The following is a 12,069-nucleotide window of genomic DNA, read 5'->3' as shown; positions in this document are numbered from 1 at the left end:
TAATGAACTAGTAAAATGAGCCAACGGTATCTTAAAGTGCAACCTGGGAATGGCCGCTGGTTCAGCCCTCAAGGACTGGGACCTGCACCTGGATCACTCAGTCAACTGGGCCAACAATCGGCCCTTCTCCAGAGGAAGCCCCATGCAGCAAGCCTTTAGTCAAAGTGGGCCCCGCAAGCCGGCAGTGGAATGGCCAAGGGGTGGTTGGAGGAAACTCCAGGAGGGGGATCAAGTAGCAGTTAAGCATCCACAGGGGGACAAATGGGAAGGAGTGCTAATAGCACGGGACACATGTAACTCATGGTGGGTGTAAAGGTCAAATCCATCTAATGGGAGCCAGACTCCATTTTTCCTTGTTACTGCAGATTAAGTACGTCCATGGGCACAGCCGTAGCAACCTTGGGGCGCTCCGTAGTCATCATCCTGCTCCAGAGCAACGCCGCCACCGTAATCTAGCAATGAAGGGGTGGAATGCCATAATAATGGGACTGCTAGTCATTTGCTACTATTTGACTGATGTGGGGCATTCCCATGCTCCCGCACCCCAGATTGCATCCACTGCCAAGGCCTCGGACACGATGAGATACTGGGAACGCCCAGCTGCAATCGAAGAAGTACGAAATTAGCCTCTCAGTCGTCGGCGATGGATTGTGGACCGGTAAGGGGGAACCTGTCAATATTACTGTGGGACAGGGTGGTTAACTTAGTTTCCTCCCATATACCAAAATCAGGAAAAATAAATGTGGGACAGGGGGAAATTGTTGTGGTTTCTTCCAATGGCCCTGGTGCTGTTATATTCTGCCTGCAGGTACACTGCCCACCCTGAGTCCTGACGTGACCACTGCCATGTTTGAAATTCTACAACCACCCAGAGGCCAAAGAAGCGACCAAAACCTCCAACCCCACCTCCATGGGAAACAATAGCTCCAGCAGTTCCCCTACCTGATGATACTTTAGCACAATGGTGTACAGCTCACCAAATACACCGGTCCTCCAGGTATAGCAAGGTACTATGGTGGTTTAAAAATGGCTCTTATGCTGTTAAGTAGTAGTCCACAAAATAGGAAGCCAACACATCCCATGTTCCAGGTATTTTGTGGTTCCACCACATGGATAAAGGTGGACATGCTCACGGAACTGAATATACCATAGCCACCTATTGCCAAACAATCTGGGAAAGTCTGCAGGGCATAGCCCTGGTCAACCCAGAAAAACTGGCTGAATCCATGGGGGACACTGTGCCAAAATCATTTTTGCAAGATACCCATGCCATCGTCGTACCTGGACAGTGTGCGTTCAAATACGCAGATGGAGATGCATTCCAGTGAATAAAGCAGCCCCACTGGGAAGTTTACCAATCCCGGAAACAAAAAGAAAAATGGTTAAGCACCCAAACAAGAGAACCCCTGTCTGTTTTTTGCATTAAGCAAGGATGCACATTGCTAATCCGAAAAGAACCACCGCAAGTGTATCCGCTACCTCGCTTGTCTAATGTCACACCATGGTGGAGGTCCCAGACCAGGGCTCCAGTTCTTCTTAATACCTCCTTGTTTAATGCCCGTATTACCTTTAACCCTGAACAACTGTTTGTCACAACAGCATTCCCCAGCTGTTCTGCCGGCGCCTGGTTGGCAGAGAAATGTTGCGCTGAACTTAGCCAACTGTTTTCCAAACCGCAGCCCAACAGCCTCCAAGCGCCCGAAAGAAAAGAGGTACCCTAGACCACGTGTGGAATGGGCTTAATTCATCCATGGGAGTTTAAAACATAGGTAAATCACAGAAACACACCGAAGGAATTATAAATATACAACAAGCCATAAGTTCTCTCACTAAAGGGGGTATAATTAATAACCCTAATATACATTAATAAATTAATAGCAACCATTAGCTGTGAAGCAGCACAAATAAGTTACCTGTTAATGCATGCAGCCTTTCAAGCTGATGCTAATCAAACTTGGAGCACTGCGTGTGCCCAAGTGCAACTTTCACTTAACTTTCACTTCTCCCAGGTGATGAGAGATCTCAGACACAAAAAATAGCCTGCTGGCTTAGAACGCCATGAACTACCCCCAGTTTTGACCCAACAGTTAGTTTACCGAAACACATGAAGCACACGATGGGAGGGTTGTAGCAAAACAAAATGCTTTTTTGTTGTACACGGGGTAGCAAACGGCACATCGTCCACTGCCCATCTCTTAACAACAGGACTGGGAGGAGGATGTATGTGGGACTGGGTCTTGCATCGTCCCATTTGAGAAATTATAACCCCAAAAGGCCCCAAGTATTTAGCTCAATCTCCAGTGTACCTTGTAAATGGCATTCTAATCAACTTGGGAACTTTGTAGAGGGGGTGGCCCAAAAATCTCCCCAACATGATTTGTACAACATCCCTACCAGCAACTCCCTACATCACCCTAGCTCAGTGGGTTTGTTGGGAATGTCCTGGCCACCTGCACTATCCCAACAGAGTGTTTTGGACCTCCTGCACCAGCTGCTGTGCAGAAGCTCAAGATTTTCAAGGGGCATCAACTATTTTAAATGTCCAAGGCCAGGAAGCTATTTTAATGTGGCCAAAGACCCAGCTAGAAAGTCTCACCTAAGTCTTCCAAAGTCCTGGGTTCAAAATGTAGACATGTCCCAACTAAAAGGGTGGGATAAAGTTACAGCCTACATTAGCAATTTGTTTAAAGATGCCCAAAAAGGTAAACAGCTTGCTCTCATAGCCCAAGAGGGAGGGTGAATTATTAAATGTACTACTAACTTTCTTCCGCCGTATAAATAATATGAAGTAGTTTATACTATACAAATATATACTTTCACTAAAGATACTCCCTTTCCTTAATTTACAGTAATAATAAGTTTAATCATAAAACTAATACTATTTACTATAAACCTCAAATATTGTTATCATAAAATGAGTCCTTGTGTTTATGCCAAAGTAAATGTTATTGCTCGTACTAATGCTACATATGCCACCTGGCAAAAATCATATTTATAAAGCAGATACTTCAAAAAGCAAGGGGTGGATTGTGATGGCCAAGACCAGAAGGGTTAACAAGCAAGTTATAACAAGAAAAATCTGCTTTTTGAAGATATCTGAAGTAGCTTATGAAGCAGTTTCCTGTCTGTCTAAAAAGATTTATATACAACTTTGTATACTGATCTTCAGACAGCATAAACTTTTAAAAAGCAAAACTAAAAAATATAACTGCAGACGTAGCTGATTTATAAAATTTTGCTTAAAGTCAATAAAAATTAACAAACAATCACAAAGTATAATTAACATAGTAAGTTAAACTTAGGTGGGAACATGTTAATCTCAAACTCTAAAATAATATAGTATAATTTACTTATTAAATAAACCCAAGCTTAAACAATAACTTATTATAATAATTTCTAACACCTTTTAACCCCATAAGATAACAGCTATAAAGTAACATTATGAATGGCTATATAACTAAAAAATTAGCATGAACAGAATATAAAAGAACACGCACGTTAAATAACCCTTGGGAAGGACGGAACAGAAAGGTCATTACTGCCCCATACCCCGACGGATCTCTCTTACTCCCTGTGAGAGCAAAAACCAGATCCTGACTGAGGGATCTTCCCCGGTTCTTCCTCTGAAAAGTGCAGCTCGGGGATGTCCGTCTTCGCTGAATCAACTTAACGTGTATCTTCTAACTGAGGGACTATCAATAAGTTGCTAACCAAGTGGGAACTCTTAGTTAATTTATCTGTTTTATTATCATTGTCAATTTTAATGTATATGTCACAGGGAGGATACAGGGGACAGACCCCGAGGGGCTGAGGGGGAACCCCAGGGGCCAGAACATACCAGGGAAGGCAAGGAGAGAGACAAAAACGGAGAATCCCTTACCTGCAGCCAATGCTGCGGTGAAACCGGAAGTGGTGGCGGGACCTGCACAGCTTGTTAGCCACATCTTTTTAAAACTGTGGCCAGCTGTGGGGAGGAGCGACCGGAACTGTTGCGGGAGGATGAGAGGTGACGTGGGCGAAGGAGAGAAGGGGGGAAGACCATGAGGAGAGTCAATGGGGAAGGTATCCCTGGAACCCCAATTAGGGGTAAGAGGAGGCAGGACTGCCTCTCACAGGACAGAAGACTGCGTTGAAGCCCACCGGAGGGAGGATGCCAACATCAGCACGGAGAGAGAGAAGGTGGATGCATCTCACCCAGACGAAGGAGTCGAGGGAGAGGATCCAAGGAATCAGGACGAAGAAGCTGACAACAGAGATTGCCCTGAAGAAGAGGAGAGAGCGAAAGAACTCGAGACGTTGGTTCAGGAAGGCTCCAGGAGCAAACCCAGGCGGGGAACAGAGCGCCTAAGCAGCAAGAGGGGCTGCAGAAGACAAACTCCAACTGCATAGAGCTGCCCGGTGGGGGACACAGAGTGAGAAGAACCAGAGGGATCATCAAGGGTCCAGCTAACATGCAGGGGGTCCACAGTGTGCAAAGGAGAGTGTGATAACCACCAGATGTATGTGTACTCAGGACAGGGCCAGCTAGAAATTCTTGGGGCTAGGCTAGCCCATTTTGTGTAGTCAGGAATTTACTGGTATTAATAGTGTTTCGCCTTTTGTTTCTTTCTGCTTCCCACTTTTGGAGGGGTTGGAAGGCCTGTCGCATAGGGCTGTAGAGTTGGCTCAGTCAGGGAAGGGTGTCACCTTAGAGGGAGTTGAGATGACCGGGTAGGCCCCTAAAGTTATAACGCAGATTTGGGGGTTGGGTCAGACCTAGTATGTCTCTATCGGAGAGCCCAGAACACTAATAGGCGAGGGTCAGGCCAAGAGACATCAGCGACTCATCAAGGTTGGGTATCAGGGCGAGATGTAGGGGAGGTTGGAGCCTCACGGAAGACTGCTGTCTAGAGATCCCAGACACTGGGTGAGCCCCAGTAGTCAGACCCCACCACTGAAGGAAACATGCAAAGTCGTGGCAGGCGAGATTGGGGAGGAGGCTACCCCGGGGTGGGACGTCTGTGCAGTACAATCACAGGGACGGAGCGACAGACAGCCCTACACACCCAAAGAAGGGTGGCACGTGACCGGATGATCAAAGCCTGACGCGTGCAGAATATTATTATGTTATCAATTAATTAACTTAACCTTTTTACTAACTGTCATATGTGCAAACTATATCTTTTGTCGCTATAAGTAAAATTTATTCTTTTTTATTAATAAAACTTGTCATTACTTTCCTTCCCAACATCACCTCCTCAATCCTGAACCAAAAAAGCCCAGTGGCTAATAAAGTTGCAGTGCTCAGTCAGTCTGCAACTAAATTGATATACTCACAGTGCCCAGCTGGCCTGCGACAGGTGCAGGGCAGGGAGGCAGAGCAGCAGGAGCTGTGAAATATGAAGCCCTAGCAGACAGCCAAATTGCCCTAAAATAGGTTAGCTTGATTAGTGGAATGCCTACTAAATAGGGGGGATGATTATTAGTACCTGTGAAGTAACTGCCTTAACTGCCTGAATAGTAATAACAGAGCTGCACCATACCACCCCACCCTTGCCTCTGCCTGAAGCAGTGCTACAGACTTGGAGGGAAGGAGGACCATTGTCCCAGATTTCACATTATTCCATATTGTCACCCTATTTATACTCCATTTCAGGTCAACTACTCCAGCACACTTCCTGATAGTTTACTACAAGATAACAAACTGTTGCTTAATCAGCAGTCCAGTTGCCCTGAGACAACCCTTAGAAAGCATAAGTTTGGTCAACAAATTTATTATGGAGGTATTGAGAGGGTATGTTTTAACTCTTGGTAAAAGCAAGCTACATTTGAAAAAAGAACACTGGAATTTCTTAAGGGAGAGGAAGATGTTATATTTTCTCCTAGTTGGGAAATAAGGTAATTTGCTTATTCTAAAACAAAATGGTCACTTGATAAACTGTTTAAAAGGCATGGCTTTTGTCTAAGCCAAAATCAGAAGGTGCTGATGACACAGAGTTAAAAGGAACTAGTACGAGCATGCAGGTGGAAAGACCCTAAGACAAGTGCGCATGTTCAAACACATGCCACACACATGGCCAGTGTGTGATGGAGTAAGGTATTCAAATTGACAGAGCACGCGTGCCCAGTCATGCATTAAGCAGATCGCCATTACGTAATCTGACTAGAACATTCCACAAAAGGGAGCATACGATTGGGTACTTGGAAAGTATTTAAGTCAACACAGTTTCTGCCCAAGCCAGAGACCAGCTCAGAGATACCTTGGGCTACTTCACAAGCCAGCCACTTGTGAGGGTCTCTCCGCCACCGTTGTCTCCCGGCGTACCCTGTCTCTGCATGCTTGAGACCAGTCGACTCGTTTTCGTCAGCTGTCGTTTTCAAGATTAGTCGCTTTCAAATCGTTTTCAAATTAGAGTTCGATCATACTAAGCAACTGAAAGTTTACAACTGCTGTAACTGTGAAACCTACACTCTCCAGAAGTGTAAGTAATAAAACAGCTTTGCAACCATTACGCGTTAGTGCCGTCTCTGCCCCGCTAGCCCCCACCTGTTCGTCTGAGCTCATCTGTCATCCAGCACCGGGGCTCCGGACTGCCGACCGCCACAGCTTTAAATGTATTAAAGTAGTAAGTTTAAATGTTGTCAGAATAGCATTTTTAGATATACAGTTTTGCTTTGTTTTTACATAATCAAATAAGTCTTCTTATTCTGTACAATGTAAACTTGCTTAAAAACAATTTTTTGTTCAAAGGGCTTTTCAGTTTATTTTCAAGTCAGACAAACAGATAGCCTATTTGCCACTGTGAGCTGCTCATCTGCTCTGCAAACTGTGCTGCCAGGTACACTAGTCTGGGAGCTGACCTTGCCAGTGAAGAATGAGGCGATAAAGACATTGAGCGCTTCAGCCGTTTCTGCATCCCGTCACTAAGTTGCCTTCCCCAATAAGTAAGGGATTCACACTTTCCCTGGTCTTCCTTTTGTTGCTGACATACTTGTACAAACCCTTCTTGCTACCCTTCACCCCTTGCTAGCTGCAAACCTGCATGCCTGAGCAATACTCTTATTATCCTCCCTAGTTGTTTGTCCAGATTTCCACTTCTTGTAGGCTTCCCTTTGTGTTTTAGTTCACTGAAGAATTCCTTGCTAAGCCAAGCTGGTTTTCTGCATACTTGCTAGTCTTTCTGTGCATAAGGATGGTTCATTCCTGTGCCCTAAGTAAGGTTTCTTTAAAGTTCTTTTTGCTAATACATACTTAACTCCTGACAAATCTTAAAGGCTTTTGAAAAAAGAATGGCTTAGAGGCATGTTATTCATCATGCAAGGTACAGAATGTATTGTCCAGACCCTGAAATACCACAATATATCCCAATATATATTATCCAGACACCAAATTGTTCTTCAGCTGAAACTGTCTGAGAACTGAGTGTAATATTTTAAAATGTTACTTCTCATGAATTTACCAGCCATTTTGCTAGTTCTGTTGCTATATAAATTGGAGTGTTTTTGTTGCAAGAAAAGCCAACAGCATACTGGGTTGTATTAACAGGATTGCAAGTCAAGGGAATCTTTCACTCTATTTGACACTGTACGTCCAGTTTTGGGAGATGTGGATGGAAGAGGGGTGGGCAATTATTTGGGCTCATGGGCCACATAGGAAGTTTTGTTGTGCTGTCATGGCCTGAGTCAGCATCCCCAACCTCCCTGCACAACAGCTCACCAAAACTCCCTGGCTACATCCACACAAATGTGGATGTTTGTTTCCCTGGGGACAACTAGCAGCAGGACACAGATGCTGCACTGCTGCCACTTGCCATACCCCTGCTACATCTCTGGCCACTCACCACCCTCCTCCCCCTGCTCAGCGTCCAGCCACTTGTGACCCCCCAGTGCACTTACTAAAAACGGGGCCGCCGGAGGTGCACTTATTCAAAAAGGTTGAAAACCCCTGCTTTAAGTTTAAAAAAGTACATGCTCTAGGTAAGTGCAAAGCCTTTTGTCTTATTCACTTAAATGAAGTACATTGTAAATGAAAAAAGAAGAAATGGTTGCTTTAGTATAAGGATTCTTATGTTATAGTATGTCTAAACTCTTTTAATACAAAATACATTTTAAATCGTCAAGCTGGGCATGCTATACGAGTTACACTCTCTAAAAAAGAGCTTTACATTTCATGGTCACCTATTCTAAGATAGGTTTCAGGATGAATCAGATTTGAACTGTTGTATTTATAGATTTTTCCTACTTAGGAGACAATGATTTATCATAAAGTATCCTTCACAGAAAATGAGCGACTATAAAACAGTAGCTCAATAGAATAATTTTTCTTATGATTATTTACTGTGCAGACATAGTGTAAGGATCAATACACTTTAATTGAATTGCACTGTATGCAAAATCCAGATAAATAAGCCTATCCATTTATTTATAAGTTTCCATTTGCCAGAACAGAAATGCTGATGGAACATGAATGTTGAGAAGGCTCATTAACTGCCATGCTATTTTAGCTGTACTAGCCAACTGAGAGGTAAGAATCAAACTTGTTAACCTCCTACTCCAAAAAAAATGCTGAACACTAATACAGAATGCAAAGGCAGAGCAGCAGAAAGAAAGAAAATATTCTCTTTACTTGTTCTAGGATAGGAGACAGCAGGTGCAGAGTAGACTAATTAGCTTTGCAGTAAACGTGCACATATAGGGCTATTAGACTGGAATGAGGTAATAAACTCTGTAGCAAGATAGTACTTCTAAATACACTCCACAGGACCTCAGGTGTAGATGCTGATGGGGCTGGCTGGGGCACAAGAGTGCTTCAGTGTGAGAGCTGCCTGCCTGCTAGGCCTGCACTAGAGCCCCATTCATGCCTCAGCCAGCCCCTCTGCAACATATTGTGCTTGGTTGAAGCATCCCAGGCCGGCAGGCTGAGCCCCCGGATCCCTTGCGAGCTGAGGCTGCTCCTACTCAGAGCAACATACTGCGGCCCTGGGCACGTGTAAATGCTGCATCCGGAGCAACAAACTCCAGCACCATATGCACCTGAGTTTATTGCATTGTATTAATATGCATGTGTAGATGCTCCACAACCAGAGGCTGCTGTCTTGCTACAGGTTTCCCTTGCTTTATGTTATACATGCGCTCCTGGAAAATGGTGTGCAACTCAAATTCACATAACGGGAACCCACTTTCCAATGTAACAAACAGGGATACATTCCAAGACCTCCATTGTACTGACCCCCCAGTCCTATTACTACCACTGTTTTTGGTACTCACCAACAGCAGACAGTACACACAAACACAGGACACTATCATAATGGGGATGGCAACTACAGAAACGTGTCACAGACAATGAGCGAGGAGCACAGATCCACACAGGAGACTATATTTTGGCACGCATCACACCCACAATGCACCACACAAAGCAGCTGACTGCAGGCTTCCAGCACACGGATCGCTAAGAGTGAATTTACCTTGCATATAGTGAATTTTTGGTATAAAAAGGTCATTGCATAAGAGTGAATTTGCACATACAGAACCTGCATAAAGCAAGGGAAACCTATACTTTCCTTGCTTTGGAGGACTGCTTTCCTTGTCTCTGTCCCCAAAATACACCTTGTTAATAAAGGGAGAGTGAATCTTTCTCCTAGCTTTGGCTGCAGATATAGTTTTTTGTTTTTTTAAGGAAAATGTTTCATGTCCCAAGTCAAATCAGCCAAATCAATTCCAAATCCAAGTCATTCAAAAACCGTATGTGGCCTTACTACTGGCAAGCATCCCCACCCCCGCCTGGGGCTTCAGATGCTTCCAAATCCTTTGGTGGGCATCCTACCTGCAGGCCCAAGCCCGGAGGCTTGGGGCTTGGATGCCCCCGGGTTTTGCTTGCCTGCAGCCTAAGGCCCCAGGGGCAAGGCAGGGAGGATGCTCGGGCAGGATGCTCAGCCTCTAGCCCGGGGATCAAATGCAGCCTGTAGAGTCACGGCATCAGGCCATGCAGCTCCCCAGAGGGTGGGTAATGTTGCGGGAAGAAACCAGCAGCTGCCCTGTCCGCAGCCAGAACGAGTGCCACCCAGGTTGTCGAGTGTGGCAAGTCCCGAGCCGAGGTTCTCGCTAGCCAAGAAGACGCATGCGCAGCTCGCCGGGTCCAACGCCCCATTCCAGGCCTACAACTCCCGTCATGCCCCGCTCCCCCCGCTCCGTTGGTTCGCGCCACAAATGGGCCAATCGCCTATGCTGTTGTTGGCAGGGTTGCGCCTAATGAGAACGCGGCCGTTGTGGCGGCGGGAAGAGTAGCCGTTTGGAAGTGCTGGTGAGTGTATTCGCGGTGCCGCTGGCGGTGGGCAGTCCCCGTCCCGGACAGAGCCGTTGCGGAGCGGGACAGAGCGGTGCTGCTGGCCCCGCAGGGAGAGCTGGAGCCAGTCTGTCCCCGGGACCCTCCGTGCGCTGGCTCGGGGGACGTCGCCCCCAGCCCCGCCTGTGCCCTGGGACGGCGCAGGACCGGCCTCCGGGGCGCTGCCGCCTGGGCTGTGCCAGCCCGACATGTGCCGCTTCGTCTGGAGTCTAACCAGGGCAGGGTTAGGAACCGGGGATGTGTGTGTCCCGTTTCTCAGAGGTGCCCTGAGCTTGGTGAGCACGGACAATAGGGCACTAGAGCAGCAGCTACTAGGCCATGTAGTTTCCTCGTCCTTGAGGCGGCAGTCAATAGATCAGGGTGGATAAAAATCAACGATTTTTAAAGAAACATTTTAAAAAGCTGATTAAAAAAAATTAGGCTTGTTTTTGTTAAACTACTTTATTAAAAAAACTTATAAAGATAGTTTTAATTTAAAATAAGTTAACAGTCAGAGATATCATCATGGGAAAGGATTATGACTTATACTATCTGAGACGACATTTTAATGTATCCTTTTCAGAAGTTTTATAAATAGGTCATAGCAGGCATGGACTATATTAGGGGCCCAATTTTATGGGGTTCCCAGAGGCTCCTGTATAGATTAGTAAAGATTAAAGAAAACCGCTCTACCCAACTGGACTCAGTGCTCAGTCTAGAACAGGCTCATCCACCATATGGCCCGTGGGCTGCCATGCAGCCCACCAAGCCATTTTCTCTGGCCCAAGGCCCCTCGCTTGGGACAGGTGGGTGACGGAGGGGAGGGGAGCTGCTTACCCCCACAGGGCTGGGCTCATCATATGAGTCGGGTCCTGCCGCCACTGCCCTGAGGGCTGTGCAGCGTGGGGCTGCACCAGCCGCGCCTGACGAGATGAGCCGCCTGCTTCTTCTCTCTGGCTCTGCCCCTTGCCCCCAGTGTCCAGCTTGCCTCCTGGGACCCACCGGGTGGGAATGGGGCGCAGCACCTGGCACAGGCAATTGCCAGGGCAGCCCCAGGGTGGCCTTGGCAGCAGGATCCTTGTGTGACTGGCATGACACATGTCCTGGCATAACTGCCAGATCCCGCGCTCTGGGCTTACAGCGCTGGGGCTGCGTGCGCGGGCAGCAGGGCACCACTGTGAGTGGGGCCGTGCGGGTGCGGGGCTGCAGTGCAATGACCGCCTCTGTCTGGCTCCTCTTGGGCAGCACCAGCTTGTGGAGCTGTGCTGCTCGGGGGATGGGGAGATGAAGCCATTTTTTCAGTCTCTGGGGCAGTGGCTGGCTGGATGCAAAATGGGTCTCTCCTGCCCCTGCCCACCAGCAGCTACCATGAGCCTTGCACTAGGGCTGCACAGGCAGGGTCTCTCTGGCCCAGGACAGAGGATGTAAAAGGTGTTTGTCTTGGGTTATAATAACTGACTGGCCTGTGGTGCTAGATGACAGCATTTCCCATATGGGACCCAAACCCAGTAATAGCTGGGCTGCCCCAGCCATGAGACAGACACCGGGACTGGCACCAGGAGACAAAAGTCCTAGTCCTGCCCTGACTCCCCATGGCATTTGAGGTTGCACTTGGCATATGATGGCAGCACCTGCACATGTCAGGCTGTACCTTACATATTATGACTATACCTGATGGGTGGGGGTCCATATTGATACCACAGTATTATTACATAGTAATAAAATGGTGATTTTGAACTGGTGAGTTGTTTTTAACTTCACCTGTCTCT

General features: G+C 46.8%; 1 protein-coding gene across 2 annotated transcripts in view; it reads left to right on the top strand.

The window, feature by feature from the left end:
- The first annotated feature begins 10,179 nt into the window (after positions 1–10,179).
- SPC25 (SPC25, NDC80 kinetochore complex component) overlaps positions 10,180–12,069 on the top strand; it is a 22,701-nt gene continuing 20,811 nt past the window's right edge. The window contains exon 1 of one of the 2 annotated variants that reach the window (XM_019522755.1): positions 10,180–10,279. The gene's annotated coding sequence lies outside the window, so the exon portion shown is untranslated. Of the gene's footprint in view, positions 10,280–10,453; positions 10,540–12,069 lie in introns of those variants that run through there. The other variant, XM_019522756.1, reaches the window with a different exon arrangement.

This window comes from Gavialis gangeticus, unplaced genomic scaffold (genome assembly GCF_001723915.1).
Source record: "Gavialis gangeticus isolate Ggan-Ray unplaced genomic scaffold, GavGan_comp1, whole genome shotgun sequence".
Lineage (NCBI taxonomy): Eukaryota > Metazoa > Chordata > Crocodylia > Gavialidae > Gavialis > Gavialis gangeticus.
This window is presented reverse-complemented; position numbering and strand designations above follow the sequence as displayed.